Raw genomic sequence first — 19,398 nt, 5'->3', positions numbered from 1 at the left:
TATGACTTAGGTATTCTGTATCTTGAATAAAAAGTTAAAAAGAGCTTGTTGCAAGCTAGAACTCTTCCAAACAGAGACCAAAAGAAGCTTCTGGAGACCACATGGCCCCGCCCCCCATTTGCCCACCCTCAGCCATGGTGGACCCACAGATTAAAAACCTCAGGAGAAGCCAGCAAACTGTTGTGTGAAGGCTGATATGGGCCCTCTGTCCTGAGAAGAGAGGAGAATACCCCGACAGGAACAGGGGTGCAGGTCAGGTGACACCATAAGTCCAGGGGGCAGCCGCCTGGGGGGTTCATGCTGCCTGCGCACCAGGCAGGAAAGAGAAACTCAGGCAAAGCAAGGAGAGGAAGAAAGCAGAGTGGCTGCTGGGCAGCTGCTGAGGGGTGGGTGGTGGGACTGACTCCAGAGGAGGTGTGAGGAGTGGGGAGGACCTGGGGTGACTGGCAGGATGAGTGAGTCATTGGCAGATAAAGCATGGCTGTGGGAAGCCTCAGAAGGTGTTTGAGCAGGGTGAACGTAACCTGGCTTTAAGGAGAGTGCTTGGGCTACAGTGATGTGAGGGAAGGACTAGAGTTACAGGAGTTAGAGGTAGTGAGGGGGCTGCCTTTAGGGGCTGCGAGGGTTGAGGGAGGGAAGCTGGAGAGGGACTGGGGAGGAAGGCCTGGATTGGAGACACCCTTTAGGGAAAGGGGTGACCTCAATAGAGCTTGGAAAATAGCTGGAAGGAGGAGGAATGGAAGAAGATACTGAGGTCCTAGTGGAATCTGAGTGGATGGTCATGTTTCCCACTCAAGTGTACTGAGTGTTGACGGTGGGGCCAAGTTTTAAAATGAATTACTTTATGTCATCCTTGAAGTAACTCGAAGAAGTAGGTTCTATTATTACCCCCACTTTGCAGATGAGGAAAATGGGGAACTCTGATGTCCAGGTGTGTGTCCAAAGTCACACATATGAAAAGTGCCACACACGAGAATATGAGGGGTTGGAGAGGAGGTAGGGCAGCCAGAACCCTCCCGCAGTGCTGGTCGGGAATCTAAAATGAGGCCAGGATGCTGAAAACTCCATCCAGTTCTTCCCCCTCTAGACATATACTCAAGATAAATGAAGGCAAGGGACTAGTGCAAAAACATCTGCAGTGGCTTTATCAATAGTGGCCCTGCCCTGGAGATGACCCAGTGACCATCGTCGTGAATGGGAGGGTTGACTCCAGTCAACCACCTGGAGTGCATTCGGACATTGGGACATTGGAGTCCCACTCAGAAGCAAGAATGCCTCGTGGAGGAATGCAACCATGTTGCGGAAATCTCCAAGCCACGCGCAGACGACCACCTCCTGCAGGGCTCGATTGCGTGCTCAGGAACAGGTCCATTCATGGATTGACTGCGACAGCAATGCGATCGGTGGTTGTCACAGGCAGAGAAGGGGAGATATTGACTGGAGTGAGAATTTCCTGGGGAGATGGAAATGTTTTGTCTTTTGATCTGGGAGGGGGCTATATGGGTGTATCCGCATGTAAAAATGCATGGAGTGTACACTTAGGATGACAGTTGCACATCAATTTTTAAAAGTCAGCTCTCAACCCTGCCAGCGCTCACTCCTCCCCTGTGTCCGGGGCTGGGCTCTCCACTCTGCCCGGAAAGAGGGGGAAGGGGGACGGGCCTGCTGTTCTCTCCCTGTCTGGGGCCTCCTTTTCCCCTGCCGGTGGCTCCCTGGAGGAAGTGGAGAGGTCTTATCAGATCCCCATCTGTGGCCCCTGGGCAATAGAGCATCAAAACCTGCCCCGCCTGGCCTCCGCCTTTTGGCTCCGGGGCGCCAGTCGGGTTCCCAGAGATGGTTGCACTCTCTCTCGATGGCAGGAGGACACCTCCCATTCCCTCTCCCTTCCCTTTCCCTCCTCTCTCTTCTCCCTGCCATCCCCAACCTGTCTTTTGGCACCGTGGGAAGCTGAAAGCTTTAGGCAGAGAAAAGACGTAGGGTGTTATTTTCATGAGTTCTCAAAGGGACTCTGATTAGTAATAATAGTGACAAGAATCCTAACTGCTACTTCTGCAGGAAGTGCATTGATCTCATTTATTCTTTGAGACAATCTGGGGAGGTAGATTCTATTATTCCCATTTTAGAGATAGGGAAACCGAGAATCGGAAAGGTCAGACTGCTTGTCTGGGGACTCACAGTGAGTTTTATGGTAGGATTTGGACCTGGTTCTGAGTGGTTCTAAAGTCCATGCTTGTAAATGCATTTTCCCTTTCTCCACACTAACAGAGTGCCTCCTATGTGCCAGGCACCCTGCTGTGTGCTCAGGACAGACAAAGCCCTGTGGTCAAGGAGCTCCCCTTGGAGTGGCCTGTGAGGCCTCCACCCTCATCACTGACAACCTCTAGGGGGCGCCTGTCCTCCCCACCTGTCACTGTCTCATCCAATTCTACCCACCTGGTGTAGGGATGGGGGCTGTTACCCCATTTTGCAGATGGTGAGATGGAGGCACAGATGTTTCTTTTTCAATGTTGACCAGCCAATAAATGGCAGAGCTGGGGAGAGTCCAGGCCTTCATAACCCGTGGTAATGACCATTGAGCCCATGGCGATGACCCCTGGGTCTATGGCGATGACACACCTGGATCCATGGCGATGACACCTGGGCTTATATCAATGACCAGTAGGCTCATGGCAATGACTGCTGGGTGATGCTGCCCCAGGGACCCCATGGCCAAGTAGGCAGCACTGTTGCTCTCTCTTACCCCCAGGCCCACAGTGTCTGCCACAGGATGCCAATGGGCCATCCTCCCCTTGGCCCAACACCTCCTGAGCTCTAGTAATGATGAAATGATGGCATCAGTGGTGAGCACAGTCATACTCCATTCATGTATTCGTTGTTCACTCAACAAGTATTTATTGAGTATGAACGACCTGAGAGTCTCTGCAGGTTCCTAGCTGAGGCATTTGCTTTCACCTCTGCCACTTACCTGCTGTGTGGCCTTGGATAGGACTTGGAACCTCTCTGTGCCTTGGTCTCCTCGTCTGTGATATAGGCATAATGAACACAGATGGTATCCGAGGCTGCCGGGGCTCAGCTGCGGAGAGTGGTGCTGAGAAAGCCTCCTGTGCACCAGGCCCAGTGGTGGGGAGCCACTGCCCCTGAGCTGCTGGGAGGAGGTAGAGCTTAGCGGTGAGGAACACGGGTTTCTGTCCCTGCAAGCACCTGAATCTCATGGCCTTCACTGCCTTGTGTGTGAAATGAGGCAATGACAGGATGACCACAGAGTGATTGTGAGGGTGAAATGAACTCCCGAGAGCTTGGCTGGGAGCCTGTGTGGGAACCGCCCTGTAATGTCACCTAGCAAGAGGCCCAGTATTAGACGTTAGCCATCCTTTGACATTAGCTATCATTAGACATTAGCTATCATAGCAGTTAGACTTGGGGAGAAGGCAAGAGCAGACATTCTATCAACAGATGTTTGTGAGAAGGTCAGTCCCTGAAGCAACACACGGGGGTGTCCTCCACACCTAGAAACATCCTAGCCAAGGAGGGGGCTTCCCCAGTCCTGCCGAACAAATCTGTGCCCATGGTTCACACTTCTCGCCTGCCTTCTGTGTGGGCAAATTTCTCAAAACCCTCAGGCCCTGCTGGGTAGCAGAGGATCAGACAAGAAGTCCCCAGAGTTTATTCTTTGGAAAGAGGTGCTGACTGTTCCTGTAGCTTCTCAGGAGAAGCTGATCTTTCTAAGGTGCGTTCGTGGGATACAGAATGTGTCTAAAGGGCAAAGAGCAGGTTAGAACAAGACAGTGGGGGCTTCTGCCCTCATGGAGCTTATGGTCTGGTCAGAAAATAAACAACTGGTCAGAAACATGAGATGGCCTGTGAGTTTCTTGGCAGTCGTGTGCTGTTCTGGGGGAGGTATTCATGGGGCTGTGGGAACTGTGATCATGTGCTTGGGCCCTCCTGGCAGTGCTTCTGCCTGCTCAAGTGCCCTGACCTCTCAGACCCTGTTATTTACCTGTGCATGGAGACGGTAATGGTGGTTAGGACCAAAGGAGACGGCACACAACACCAGCACATGGCAAATGCTCCACAAGCAGTGGCTGGTGTTCGTTTATTCCCTAGGGAGATTTGCGCCAGGGGGAAAGGTGCTGACCGCCACTCATCAGAATCCTAGCTCCAGAGGAAAGAGGTGGTGGGTTTGCAATACGTGGGGAGGGACCAGAAACCAAGGCGCCAGATTACGAAGGGGCCGACCTGGGGCCTGCTGAGAGCCCGAAGAGCATGGGTTGAAATCCCGAATGGGGTCTTTCCAGCTCTGTGATGCTGGGCAGGTGACCTAGCCCGCCCGTGCCTCCGTTTCCCCCTTGTGCAATGGCAACCATGATAGAGTTGACCTCCTGAGTGGTTGTGAGGACTCAGGGAGGTGGCACTGGCAATGCTCTCCGCCCAAGGCCAAGGCTCCCCAGTGCCGAGCTCTCCCCATAATGATTTCCTCTGCTGAGCGGAGGCAGATGAGATCAGCCTCTTTCCTCTCAAGGAAACTCATCTGCAACTGGTTCCAATAAAGCCAGGATGGCTGGGCCAAGGAGGACAGGAAATGTGGAGGACCCAGGGCTCCTCCCGTGGGCCCAAGAGCCGGGTCACGCCAGGGTCCTCAGAGCCCCTCCTGAGGACTTGGAGGCCAGAGGGCTTCCTGGCCAGAGGTGGTCAGCAGCGCGCTGGGGTGAGGGTCCCTGGGGGAGGGGCACACGTGCTACCCTGTCTCCTTCTTCCTCAAACCCCCTTCCTCCTCCTAGGCTGGCTGTTGACATGGTGAGGAATTGCTCCCAAGGCAGTGTGGGAACACAAAAGGACGTGGCGCAGCAGCAATAAATCACGATTTATGTCCTCGGAGCTGCCAGAGGACACTGGGGCTTGTCATGATTTCTGGAGATTCACTGAGCCAGATGACAAGCCAAGCTCCGATGCCCCCGTGGTCAAGTGCAGATGGGACCCAAAGTCCTGGCCTGGGGAGGTGCCCTTTCCTGCAGGGCTGACTGAGGATGCCCGAGGAAGTCAGCATGGGGAATGGCTGGATGCATCCAGGGGGCTCTGGCCTCTGAATGACCCCCGACACCCGGCCGTGGGAGCATTTTGGCAAATTGGGATTGGAACACCTGCTTGTGTTGAGGGTGTGCAGGTTCCTGAGGCCGACTTTGAATTAGTGGTGGGAACTGAGGGCTCTGGACAGATAGAGCTTTTTGGTCCCGGCAATGCCTGGGCGGGGCTGCCTTCTTGGGGTCCTCATGCATCAGGAGCTCGGGTCCTCTCCTAATAGTGCACCTCTCGTCGCCCAGGGGCTGCTCCCAGCCTAGGATGCTGCGGAGATCTCCGGAGAGACCCGCAGAAAGGCCACCGCGCTCTGCCCCTGCCCTTGGTGGGCTCCAGGCTCCTGTGCTCTGAAACAAAGGGACCAGTGAGGCCGGGACCTCCGCCCCTGTGTGGCCCACAGGGAGGTTTGGGGGCTTCTGCGATGTACCTGGCACTGTTCTGGGAGTCAGGGGTGTGGCAGGAGCGAAACTGAGTCACTTCCTGGGGTGCGCAGGCCATGACCATCCGGCCTGGAACATGCTGGGGGAGGGGGCTCGATGTGTGACAGCAGCAGAGGGCCTGCTATACCTGTCAGCTCCTCCAACGCGCACACCAGCCCTGGGGAATGGGGAAACTGAGGCTTCCAGAGGGCACACAACTCGGCCAGGCTCATGTTGGGTAAACATAAAGTAAACCTATGCATAAATGTAGGGCAAATGCAAACAAAATATCGAGTAAGTATAAATATAGAGTAAATATCAATACAAATAAAAAGTCAGTAGAAATATCCAAATAACTATAGAGTAAATGTTAACATTACTATAGAGTACATAGTCAATATCAATAGAAATATCAAATCAATAGAAATATCGAATAAATAGAAAAATAGAAATAGACACAAAAATGTAGAGTAAGTATAAATCTAGAATAACTATCAATATCAATATAGAGTACCGGGGTATGCAGAGCCTTGGGCAGCTGGGGGCTTCCCTGAGGAGCACCCCCAAGGAAGCCTAAGGCAGCGGTGGGTTATCCAGGCTGGGAGGGGCAGGAGGCTGAGGAACTGCCTGAGCAAAGACCTGGGGGCTGAAGCTGCAAGCGAGTTGAGGAGCAAAGGGGCCCTGTCTGGTGCAGTACAAATGAGGCATGCGGCCGCCTGGGAGACGGTGGGTCTCAGGGACAATCGCCTTCTGCGGCTGCAATACACTTTCAAGAGAGGCTGCCTCCTGGCTCCCAGCCAGCAGACCCCAGGGCTGAAGCCCAAAGGACCTTGTTCTGACTTGGTTTCTGCCAGCTGGTATTGGCTGTTGTCTTCTCTGCCTGTCTGCCTGTCTGTCTGCAAAGACCACCCTCTAACTACAGATCAACACCCGTGGCGTTGTGAGTGAGATGCTTCATGGGGAAGGGGTGCCCGCACTGTGCTCTGATCAGATCTCTAGCTTTTTTCCGGGTCATGGACCCTTTGGTAGGTGGGCTAAACTTATGAGGGCATCCTCAGAAAAATGTTTGTAAATGCAGACATTAAAATGTGCAGGGTTACCCAAAAACCCCCAGCCTATGATATAGAAAACAGCTAACAAAACCATTGAACAAACCGATTGGTACATACACACCAGGGAATACTATGCAGCCATAAAGAGGAACATGATCGTGTCTTTCACAGGAACATGGATGAAGCTGGAAGCCACTGTCCTCAGCAAACTAACACAGGAACAGAAAACCAACTACATGTTCTCACTTATAAGTGGGAGCTGAACAATGAGAACACATGGACACAGGGAGGGGAACAACACACACTGGGGCCTCTTGTTGGTAGGGTTGGGGGGAGGGAGAGCATTGGAAAAAGACCTAATGCATGATGGGCTTAATACCTAGGTGATGGGTTGATGGGTGCGGCAAACCACCATGGCACACATTTACCTACGTAACAAGCCAGCACATCCTGCACATGTACCCCAAAACTTAAAATAAAATAGAATAAAATAAACAACAGCAACAACAAAAATCTATGATAAAATATATATGTGGGGTTTCTTCGTTAGCAGATTAAATGACAAGCTCTAGAAGCGGGGTTAGAGTCTAAGTCCCATAATTGCAAAGTGGTGATTAGCATAAACAGCACTTTGAGAGAACTGTAATGACTCGAGATGTTAAGAAAGCATCTGTGAGTCTATTGGTGACAAAGTCACAACCACTGCTAATGCCCCTATGGCTTGTGCCTACAAGCATCATCAAAAAGAAAAGTGCTAAATATCAGCACAGGGCTGGTTAAAATAAAGAGGGATCTTCATTTAATTTCATGGACTTCTTGAATTTTTGGGGGTCCGTGGATTCCTTTCCTGGAAGAATGCCTTTCCTGGATGTTGACAGCACAGACCCTTTTCCTTGGGAGTGGCCACAGTCAGCTTGGTGGTATCCAGGGTCACTTTTCCTAAAAGGGTTGTGGGATCTGGGGCTTGGGACAGTCCCTGATGTGAACTGTTGAAAATGACGTGTAATAGGTAGAACATGCTTTCTCAGAGTCAGGCACTCCTCGAAGCCCCTTATAGGCATTACCTCATGTTACACTTACAACCCATCTTTGATATAGGCTATTCATTCATTTGAATATATATTTAATATCTAGAATATGTTAAAAGCTGTGTTAGAGGGCGGGCGCGGTGGCTCAAGCCTGTAATCCCAGCACTTTGGGAGGCCGAGGCGGGTAGATCATGAGGCCAGGAGATTGAGACCATCCTGGTTAACACGGTGAAACCTTGTCTCTACTAAAATACAAAAAATTAGCCGGGTGTGGTGGCGGCTACTCGGGAGGCTGAGGCAGGAGAATGGTGTGAACCCAGGAGGCGGAGGTTGCAGTGAGCCAAGATTGCGCCACTGCACTCCAGCCTGGGCGACAGAGCTAGACTCTGTCTCAAAATAAACAAACAAACAAATGAGCTGTGTTAGATGCTGTTGGCACCGATGGCATGCCTTCTCTCATGAAGCTTATGATATAATGGTAAAAGACAGACATTGACCAAATAACCACAGGGAAACCAAACGGTGCCCTGTTCTAGGACACAGTGGTTATGAAGAGGGAATTGGCTTAGCTGGGTGGATCTTACCTATGGAAGGGCGAGTGAAAGGTGGGCTTGCCTAAGAAGCTCACCACCAAGTGAAGATCTAAAGGGTAGGAGTGGCTTTGTGTAGCCATGAGGAAGAATGCCCCAGGCGGAGGAATAGCTTGCATGGTTCTCATGTTACAGAGAAGGAAACCCAGGCTCAGAGAGGGTCACACTAATCATGATGGAGTCAAGATGCTAACCCAGGACTGACTGATTCCACGGCCTCTTGTCTTAGCCAGGTGCTTAGGGAGACAGTTTGTAGTGTAGAATCAAATACCTATGAGAGTCGTCTGAACGTTGTGCTGTTTATTTGCTGTGTCCAGCAAGATTGACTCAGGGCATCAGTGACCTTTGAAGGTAAACTGGTCCCTTAACAGCTGTGCTGCTTAAGGCAGGGATGAGAAAGTCATCCCAAAGGACCTTGGAAATCTTTGCTAATAAAAAGCCACTGGAGACTTGGAGGCAGAGAAATGCTGCCAGATGTCAAATATATTGCGAAAAATAAATGAATATTTATGAACCTACTCATTGAATTAAATATTAGACCAGCATTATCCTGATTCCAAAACCAGACAAAGACATTAGAGGATAAGAAAACTACAGGCTAATATCTCTCATAAACAGAGACACAGATATCCATAACAAGCATTATCTCATTGAATCCAGCAATATATAAAAGGATAAGATTACTACGATCAAGTAGAGTTTACTTCAGGAATGGAAGGATAGTAAAACATATAAAGATAATGGAATATTAACAGAAAGAAGGATAAAAAATCGTAAAATTATCTCAATACGTGCAGAAAAAACATTTCAAAAATTCAAAACCAATTCATGATAAAAATTCTCAGCAAACTAGGGGTAGTGGAAAACTTCCTCAACCTGACAAAGATTCATTGATAAGCGAAAAACCTACAGCTACTATTGTGCTTAATGATAAAGACTGAATGTGTTCTCCCTAAGATCCGAAACTAAGAAAAGATGTCCCCTCTCACCACATAGTATTCAACAGTCTACTGGAGGTACCAGCCAATATGATAAGGCAGTACAAAGAAATATTGATTAAAGAGAAAGAAAAAAATGTCATTCTTCCTAAAAGGCACCACTGTATACATAGAGAACTTGGTTAAAAGCGTGGCTCACGCTCTTTCGTAATCCCGGTAGCACTTTGGGAGGCTGAGGCCAGCAGATCACCTGAGGTCAGGGGTTCGAGACCAGCCTGACCAACATGGTGAAACCCCGTCTCTACTAAAAATACAAACATTAGCTGGGCGCAGCGGCTGGTGCCTGTAATCCCAGTTATTGAGGCTGAGGAGAATCACTTGAACCTGCGAGGGCATTGTTGCAGGAGTCGAGATTAAAGAGATTGCATCTGAGCCTGAGACAGAGCAAGACTCCATCTCAAAAAAAAAAAAAGAAAGGAAAGAAAAGAAAAAAGAAAACCCTAAGGAATCTAGAAAAAACTTCTAGAACTAATAAAAGCGTGCAGTAAGATAGCAATCTATTAGGCCAATTTTTAAAACCATGCCAATGATGTTTCTATACAGCGTAGTTTCTCCTTACCACAGTTTTGCTTCCTGTAGTTTCAGTTACCCATGGGCAACTGTGGTCTGGTAATAGGTGAGTATAGTGCTATCAGATATTTTGAGAGAGACACAGCACATTCACATAAATTGTATTAATACTATAGTATATTGTTACAATTGTTCTTTTTTTTTTTTTTTTTTTGATGGAATTTCACTCTGTCTCCCAGGCTGGAGTGCAATGGCATGATCTCGGCTCACTGCAACCTCCACCTCCTGGGTTCAAGTGATTCTCCTGCCTCAGCCTCCCGAGTAACTGGGATAACAAGACACCTGCCATCATGCCTGGCTGATTTTCTGTATTTTTAGTAGAGACAGGGTTTCACCATGTTGGCCAGGCTGGTCTTGAATTCCTGACCTCAGGTGATCCCCTGGCCTCGGCCTCCCGAAGTGCTGGGGTTACAGGCATGAGCCACCATACCAACCTTCTTTTGATTATTATTTATTACTGTTAATCTCTACTGTGACTAATTTATAAACTTTATCATAGGTAAGTATGTATAGGAAAAAACATGGAATATATAGAGTTTGGTACTATCTGCAGTTCTAGGCATCCGCTGGTGTCTTGGGATGTATCCCCTGCAAGTAAGTGGGTCCACTCTAGCAGCAATTAATAATTGAAAAATAAACATTTAAAAGATCATTTAAAATAACGTCAGAACCATAAAGTATTTAGGGATAAATTAAACCATAAAATACTCAAGTTTTTTGGTTTGAGAGAAATTGCAGAGAGAAATTAGGGAAAACTCAAATAGAGTGATAGATCATGGTTATGGACTGAAAGATTCACTGATTTGAAGAAGTCAGTTTTTCCCAAATCGATCCACAGAGTTAATGTAATCCTATTAAAATCCCAACAGTCTTTTTAAAAATAAAAGACACAGGCAAGTTGACTCTAAAATTGAAATGGAAATAGAAAGTACTTAGGATGGCCAAACAATTTTGGAAAACAGGGATAAAATGAGAGGACTTACATCACCTGATTCCAAGCCTTCTAAAATGTATTTTATTTAATCCAACATATTTGAGACATTATCATTTTCAACATGTAATCAATAATACGATTATGAACAAGACATTTTAACTTTTTTTTTTTGTTCCAAGTCTTTGAAATATGGCATGTATTTTACACTTACAACACTTCTCCGTTCAGACCAGCCACATTTTAACACTCAATAGCTAAGGTAACAAGTGGCTACCATTTTGGACAGTACAGATTATGGACAAAAGTTCACTTTAAACATTATCTCACATCATTTAAAAAATTAAATCAAAGTAGATTGTAGACCTATATATAAAGGTCAAAACAGTAAAACTTCAAAAATAAACATAGAAAAAAGTCTTTACAACCTTGGGATAGTCAAAGATTTCTTAGATAAGACACAAAAAGCATAAACTGTAAAATAAAAAAAATGATGATTGAACTTAGTCCACACTTAAAAGTTATGTTCTTCAAACGACAACATTAAGAAGATGAAAAAGCCCACCCCAGTCACTAACTGGGAGGAAATGGTCAGGATATCTGATAAAAAACTTTTATCTAGTATATTAAAAACAAAACAACAACAACAAACCAAAACTGGCTACACTCAATAGCAAAAAGCCAACAAATACACGAAACAGTGGGGAAAATAGTAGAAGACATTTCACACAAAAGGATATATGAATGGCCAATAAGCATAAGAAAGATGTTCAACATCATTCGTGATCAGGGAAATGCAAATTAAAACACAATGAGATAAATATGCATTAGAACAGCCAATGACAAAGCCTGACAGTACCAAGTGTTGGCGAGGATTGGAGCAACTGCAGCTCCCATTGCTTTGGAAAAGTGTCGCAGTTTCTTACAGAATTCAACACACATGTACCATGTGACCCTGTAGTTTCACGCCTAGACATTTCTTCAAGAGAAATGAAGATGTATGCCCACAGAAAGATTTGAACATGAATGTTTGCACTTACTTTTTCATTATAGTCCTGAACTAGAGACAATTCAAATGTCCATCAGCACGCGAACAGATAAACATATTGTGGCATATCCACACAATGGAGCGCTACTCAGCAATGACAAAGAATAAGCTGTTACATATAATATCCCTGAATCCCAAAGACAGGCTGAATGAGAGAAGCTAGACCCAGAAGAGAAAATACTGCGTGATTCCACTTATCTGAACTCCAGAACAACAAATCTAATTTAGTAACAGAAAGCAGATCAACAGTTGATTGGGGCCAGGATTGGGGGAAGGGGCAGGGATTGCCCGAAAAGTGGCCCAAGGGGGACATTCTGGGGTGATGGAATGAATATTCTCTATCTCATTTGTGGTGGTGTTTACATGGGTGATTTAAATTTGTCAAGACTTGTTGAAATATATGCTCAAAACAAGTGCATTTTATTACATGAGCCTGTTAATATTTCGGAATATGTAAAAATGATGCTGCAGTCATTTTCTTCTTACGTATTCAACTATACGTCGTATTTTACAAAGTCAGAGTCATGTTCCGTTGACTATTTTGTAATTTCCTTTTTCTACTTAATGGCCTCTTGAAAACATACTTGCCCGTCCACAAGAGCACTTCCATACCCACACTTTCAATGGCTGCGGAGGTACCAAACCCTATGGCTGTACCCTCATGTACAGCACCCAGTTCTGCCCGTGGGACTTTGAGTCTGGTTCCCACCATCTGCTATCAAAACTGTACTCAACTAAGCATCCTCCAGTTTCGTCTTTACTCATCAAATGGATGCTTTAGGCTGGTTTCCCAGCAGTGGTGGGGCAGGATCTGAGGGTGTGGACGTTGTTAAGGCTGTTGATTGGTAATGCTCTGCAATCTATGACCACTGTAGGAACTGGATCCCCCATAAGGGTGTGAGATGCCCTTTAGGCTGCATCCCAGGAACCAGCCAACTCCTGTTGGCTCCCTGCCCTGGGTTTTTTCTCTGCCCACTCAGTTTTATCGGAAGCAAAGAACTGATGAGAACCTGCCAGCCTCTGTGCTATTCTCGAGGGCATGTGGGTGGAGGTGCTCTGGGGAGGGCCCTGGCACCTGCAGGGGGAAAGATGCCAGCTGCTGGGAGCATTTCCCTCCCTCTGCACTCAGGGAGGCTGTGAGTGAGAGGCTCTCCTGCTTGGCAGGGCTGGGCGGCAGCCCAGGCTGGGAGCCACACTCCCCCAGCACAGCCCACCGGGACTGGCCCTTCCTGCGGCGTTAGCTGGGGCATTGCATGGGGGACCTCACTTGGGGCTGGGTGGAGGTGAGGGGGTGGGGGTGGGAGTGAGGATGGAGCCAGTGGCCCAGGGCCAGAGCATACCCCAAATTAGAAACCTCCGTCGTCTGTTCCAGCTGGTATCTGAGAAAGGCTGCCGTGGTCAGCATGAAAGGTAGTGATTACGTGAGCGGAGTCTCTGCAGAGAGAAGCAGTAACCCAGGCCTCGGCGGCTTCTGGCTTGTTCCAGCGCCCTCCCTGCTCCGCGAGACCACAGCGCTCGATGCCTCTCTGACCCCTGGCCCAGAGGCGGCCTCCCCTCAGGAATTGCTTGGAATAAAATTTTCCAGAAGGCTGCCTTGGGCTATTCTCGTTTCTCTCCACTCCTCCTCTCCTCCCCTACCCTTCTCCTTTCGAACAGATTAAAATCCCTCTCTGCAGAGACCCTGTGCCGTGCCCTGTGGGGTGTGGGACACATGGCTATTCTGAGGTCTTGGCCTTCCAGGGGTTCATATTATTTCATTTTTCCGTTTAAAAAATATTTCAAAGAGGCAGTAAGTACAGAGGGCAAAGCTGCTTTTGGACAGTGAGAAGGACTCCAGGGTGGAAGAAATTCTCCCTTTCCCGCCCTGTGCAGGGGGTCGGTCGGGACGGTTTCCAGGTGTCCTCACGCCCTGCAGGACACGCAACGGAGAACGCTCCGGATCGGCTCCCACGGTGTCCTGTCCGTCTTTTCGACTCCCTGCCCTCTAATGGGCTCTGAGAGATCCTGGAGCCTTCAGTTTACAGAAGAGCCTCCTTCCTTATTAGCCTCTGGGCTAAAGGCTAAGGGTCAGGCATGGTCTCTGGACTTGGCTGGTTTCTGGGGCCCACGTCTTCCCCTCTCTGACACTCAGTGTCCCCTCCGGTGCAGGTGGGCTAGTAATGGTGCCCATGTGGCACTGCTGTGGGCACTGAGATGACGTTGGCAAAGTTCTGGGCCTGGAGGATGGGCACAGCCAGTGGAGGCTTCTGCTGTCCAGAGGAGGTGGGTAGAATGGCGACAGGTTCAGGGAGGGGTGAAGGGGCTGAGGAGAGGAGCCTGGGGAGGAAGGTCCCTGCATTCATGTCTCATGGGCCAGGACCAGCCTCGCTTTGTGGGCACTGAGGGTCCCTCGGGAGAAGGGGCAGGGAGGCACGTTTTATCTTATTACGTGGAAGAGCCATGGAAAAGAAGGAGCTCCCCATTCCTAGGAGCATGCAAACTGGGGTGACAGCTCCTGGGTGACTCAAACATTGGAAGAGGCATGGAGTCAGAGTATAATCCAGCCCTAGACGAAGGGGCACACGGCTGTCGTTGGAGAGTGCAGCTTATCCACTGGCTTCAAAGGAGACTCCTTCTCCCATCCCCAGTCACCCTCCACCTGTTCCCATCTGATGCATGGGGAAATCCAGGTGGGCTGCCTGGTAGGAGCAGTGGGAATGTGTGGCTGAAGATGGTCCGTTCATTAGTGGAGGATGGGTGGATGACAGGGGCAAAGGGCAGGCAGGAAGCCAGCAGCCCACCCAGGCCCCCACCCAAGCTGGCTGCCATGTGCAGAAACGGCTTCCTCTCTTGCCCAGCATTTTTGGGGAAAGGAACTAAACTCAGTTCCTGAATTGGAAGGGAGAGGAAAAGGCGAGGATTGTGAGCCATTGAAAGGCTTGCACTTTCCCCAGCGCTGGGAGGGATCTGCATGGGAACCGTGAGGCGGAAGCGATATTTTAGCAGCTGTTTTCCAAGGCTGATGAACAGCAGAAGACGTGCGAGCAAAGACAACAGACCCAGATTTCCGGCCTGCAAGAAGTCCTTCCAGCAAAACAGCAAGCGCTGCCTGTGGCACCCAGGAGTCTCCCGGGCTGCATCCCAGATGGACAGGGCTCCTCTAGCGTCTTCCAGGGGATGGGAGCCATGGACCCATCCCAAGGCTGCCCACGTCACCCCTGCTAGCTGGGTGACCTCTTCCCCACCCTCTGCACCTGGGCTTCCTCGTCTGGTGGAATCCTCCCTCACCGGTCTCATCTACAGATTTAAGTGAGAGCATAGGGATAAAGTCACAACCACTTATGATTTCCAGATCTGGAATAAATCAGATCTTTCTAAATGGCTTCTAAGTGGCTAGGGCATCCTTAATTATCCTAAAAACAAGCAAATCAATGAGGACTTGAAGTAATGGAACAACAATAATAGGACTTCGTATGGATTATTATTGTCAGTCCCATGACGGTCCACTGAGAATGGTACCAGGATTATATCCATTTTGCAACTGAGGAAACTGAGCAGAGAGAGGGGGAAAAGGTTGCCCAAGGTCACTCAACCTGCAGGTGGGTGACTGAGGTTCAAATTCAGGCCCGTGTCACCTGCTTCGCTGTGCTGGCCGAGCACGGTAAGACAGCAGATTTCCACCTGGGGCTGCCGGTTCGAAGAGTGTGTGCCAGGTGCCAGGTGGTTCTCTGGGACTGGCTTCCCCAGAGAATCCCTGAGCAGGATTTGTGTGCAAATGGTTAAGGCAGCAAAGGCGCCGGGAAGCAGAGGGAAGAGAAGGCACCAAGCAAGCAGTGGTTTCTTGGGGGCCCTGCCGCAGGCTGACCATGCAGGGCTCTGGAGGGTGGGCCATGCGGCAGGCCGGGCTTCACAGCCCCTCGCCAAAGTCCTTGGCGAAGGCTGGATGGCGCCACGTGGTCCTAGAAGCACAAGGATGGTTCTCTGAAGAGAGTTCCAGGTGAGACCCACAGAAGCAGAAACACACAGGAGCTGGGAAAGGAACAGGCAAAAACCTCCAAAGGGATCTGGGTCACGTGGGTGGAGCCCGACAGTGTCTGCGACATCAGTTTCTAGAACGCCCACCACCACTAGGATGTTAGGGCTCCCAGGTGGACGTACTGTTCACAGCAGAGCCCCCGGAAGCCAGAACACACGTGCCACCAGTTTGCTGGTGACTTTGTTTCTCCTCTAATCCTTGGTTGCCCAGCAGCTGAGACTTCTGTGATCTTTCTGTTCCCTCCCACTGCACGCGCTAATTTCCTTCCCGAAGCCCATGCTGCCTATGCACCTGCCCCTCGGGTTCTCCCTTCCTGGTGCCTTTGCTGTCTACTCCTGGCATCCGCTATGTGCTGTGTGGCCAGTGTCCTGGCAAAGTGATGCCTCAGCATGTGGGGGAAGGAGAGGGAAGGAGAGAGAAGGAGAGAGAAGGAGTGGGGAGGAGAGGGGAGAAGAGGAGGGGAGAGGGAGGGAGAGAGAGGGAGAGGGAGGGAGAGGGAAGGAGAGGGAAAGAATGGAAGGGGGAAGATGGAGGGAGGGAAAAGGAAGAAGCGTGACGGGGGTAGAGAGTGGGAAGGGAAGAGGTGGGATGGGGAGAGCCAGAGAGGCTGGGTTTTGGAGATACAGCAGCCCCAGGGAGCGGTGGACTGGCCAGCACATTTCCGGTCCTTGGGTCTCGTTCGAGGCCTGGGCCTCTGGTTGTCCTGTCTGTCATCGACTGTGTGGTTGTCAACTCCTCTTTGAGCTTCTCACCAAGTTGGCACCTGTTTATTGAGCACCTACTATGTGCCGGCTGTTTGCTGGGATCCAGCAGTGAGCCTCAGGCATCCCCTGCTCTCTGAGCTCACATCCTAGTGGGCCCAGGCCACACCCACTGAACACGTGGGAACTCCAGGCAGAGCCCAGCCGTCCTGCAGCCTTGCAGCCGAGGGTCCGTCCCTTGGGTGGAGAACCTGCTCCACCACTGGCTCCTCCTCCATCCCCAGATGTGTCCCCCCGAGTCCCTCAAGCTGTCCAGGGGACCCTGACCACAGGGAGACTCCCCAGCTTCCACCCTTTCATGGCCCTGTGGTTCCTGGGGTGCAGTCTGGCCTCTCCTGACCCTCAGTCTGTCCCTCTCTCCTTGCTCTGGAACTTTCTACCTGCATCTGGACTGAATTTCTCTCCCAGCTCCCTGGCCTCCGTGCCATCCCCACAGGCAGTCGTTCCTTACCTGCAAGGCACATTCAAGTCACCTGGGAAGCTAAATAAACTACCCAGAGTGCTGGCCACGTGCAGACCAATGAAAGCAGAATCTCTGGGCCTTAGGCCTGGCAATTCCCTGTGCCCAGAGCTGAGATTTCCCCAGGCCCTCGTGCACTGTCTGCACTGCTGCCCCCCGCTTTCAGGTTTCCCTCTGGGCCTCAGATCCCCCGGCTGGGGGTTCTCCTCAGCCCCGGCAGTGCTGCCTACAGCCAAGTCTCCAGCTCATAGCATGGGATTCCCACCTTTCTCCTGGCTCACCTCTCCTTCCAGGCCCAGGTGCCCACCTGGGCAGCCACCCTTCCCGGCCTCAGCACAGATCCTGAGCTGTCCTTGGAGGGATTTTGGTGGCTCCAGCCAATATCCTTTGGGGCCCTTTGTCTCAGTGTGGCTGTGACTCTGTTCTAGGCAGGCCCTGGCTAGCTGGCTGGTGTCCTGCGGGCCCCATGCTGAGAGTATTGCTAGATCCCCTTCTCGCCAGGATGGATGGATGTGGCTGTGAACGGTGGGTCTCACATTGCCACCGCCTCCTCTGCAGCCTCAGTTTCCTCATCTGTGGTCTGAGTTCATCCTAAAGATGAAGGTGGGCCACCCTGCATATCATTGCCTGGTCTCTTCAATAGGTGGCACTGTGGGGTAAAGTTGGGGTAAACAGAGGAGTGGAGACGGTTCTAGGGTAAAGAGCCTGTAGAGGTTCTTATGAAGTTACATTGCCTTGGGATTAAATTTTTTTTTTTTTTAAAGAGTCGCTCTGTTGCCCAGGCTGGAGTGCAGTGGCATGATCTCAGCTTATTACAACTTCTGCCCTCTGTTTCCAACAATTCTACTTCAGCATCCCGAGTAGCTGGGATTAGAGGCAGGCACCACCACACCTAGCTTTTTTTTTTTTTTTTTTGAGTCTCTGTCACCCAGCCTGGAGTGCAATGGCATGGTCTTGGCTCACTGCAACTTCCACCTCCCAGGTTCAAGTGATTCTCCCACCTCAACCTCCTGAGTAGCTGGGACTACAGGCGTGTGCCACCACACCCGGCTAATTTGTGTATTTTTAGTAGAGACAGGGTTTCACTGTGTTGGCCAGGTGGGTCTCAAACTCCTGACCTTTGAGTGATCCGCCTGCCTCGGCCTTCCAAAGTGCTGGGATTACAGGCGTGAACCACTGTGCCTGCGCCTGGCCCTTGGGATCCATTTGAAATACAAGTTGGACTTCCCCCTACCAGAGGCAAGGCTCGGCCACCCTTGACACAGTTTCCAGTTCTCCACCCACTCCAGTTCTACAGTAAGATGGATCCAGACATTTGCGTCATACAGTTCCCTCCTGGGGACCACCCCGCTATGGGACAGCTAGATGCAGCCTGTCTGTCTGTCTCCTGACCCCAACACCCAGGATGACTATGACTGTGCAGATATGCAGTGACTGCCTCTCAGTCACCGTGTGACCTCCTGGGACCCGTGCCTGCTCGCTCTCAACCAGCCACTTAAAACTCTCTGCTGGAAACCTGTTTGGATGATAGACAAGGCGTGGCCCCCGTGTCCCTTCCTCTCTCCATGTGCTCCCTGACCTCCATGCGTGTGGCCTCCGGGAGGGCTGTGTGCCCCCGGGACCTGTAGTGAAATCCTCCTCTCTGTCTTGTGTCTCTCCTGATGATTGGGGAGGTGTTCTTCATCTGAAGGACCTTAAGTCAAATCAGAGACATAACAGCCAAGCATGGTGTTCAGTCCTTAACTGGATCCTGATTTTCAAACACAGCCATAAAAGATATTTGGGGAACAGCTGGGGGAAATGTGAATATGGACTGGGTATCAGACTGAAACGGGAAAAGCTCCCTTATCCCCCTCGCAGAGCATGCGATGGGAGTGTGGTTCACTTCTTCAGTGCCCTGCTGCTCAAACCTCTCGGGAGAGCAGGCAGACGGGCAGGTCGTGGGGGTCCAACCCCACAGCAGGGTCTAGGGATGAAGGCTTACAGCGCCTGAAGCCCCAGGGGGCCTGTGTTACAGGTGCTCCTTCGGTTTTGCCATCTGTAGCTGGCGTGTGCTCATCAGCTCAGTTAGACCCTCTGCCTTGTTGCAAGGACAAAGGGCTTTCTGAATCCCGGGGTTCTTGCTTTGGTGTACCAGAAAAATCAGATCACATGTGGGCTTGCAGAAGGAGTGCAGGGTTTCACTGAATGGTGAAAGTAGCTCTCAGCAGATGGATGGGGAGCCGGAAGAGGCAGTGGGAAGGTGGTTTTCCCTGGAGTCCGGCTGCTTGGCAGCTGGATTGTCCTCCGACCATCCCACCCAAATTCCTGTTGGCGTCTGTGTTGTTCGCTGGTCGATGGCCTGCCAGTGCCTGCCGGTGCCTGTTGGCATACTCTTCCACCGGTGTGTTCCTCTCAGCATCCACCCGCTTGTGTCTGTGCCCGCTAGCGTCTTGGGGTTTTCGTAGGCACAG

General features: G+C 50.5%; 1 long non-coding RNA gene across 2 annotated transcripts in view; it reads left to right on the top strand.

The window, feature by feature from the left end:
- Positions 1–16,172, top strand: part of LOC110740393 — a 63,586-nt gene extending 47,414 nt beyond the window's left edge. For both annotated transcript variants that reach the window (XR_001898359.3, XR_004179712.1), the window contains one exon: positions 13,082–16,172. This is a non-coding gene — a long non-coding RNA (uncharacterized LOC110740393). The remainder of the gene's footprint in view (positions 1–13,081) is intronic.
- The last annotated feature ends 3,226 nt before the right edge of the window (positions 16,173–19,398 follow it).

This window comes from Papio anubis, chromosome 18 (genome assembly GCF_008728515.1).
Source record: "Papio anubis isolate 15944 chromosome 18, Panubis1.0, whole genome shotgun sequence".
In the NCBI taxonomy this organism is placed as follows: Eukaryota; Metazoa; Chordata; class Mammalia; order Primates; family Cercopithecidae; genus Papio; species Papio anubis.
This window is presented reverse-complemented; position numbering and strand designations above follow the sequence as displayed.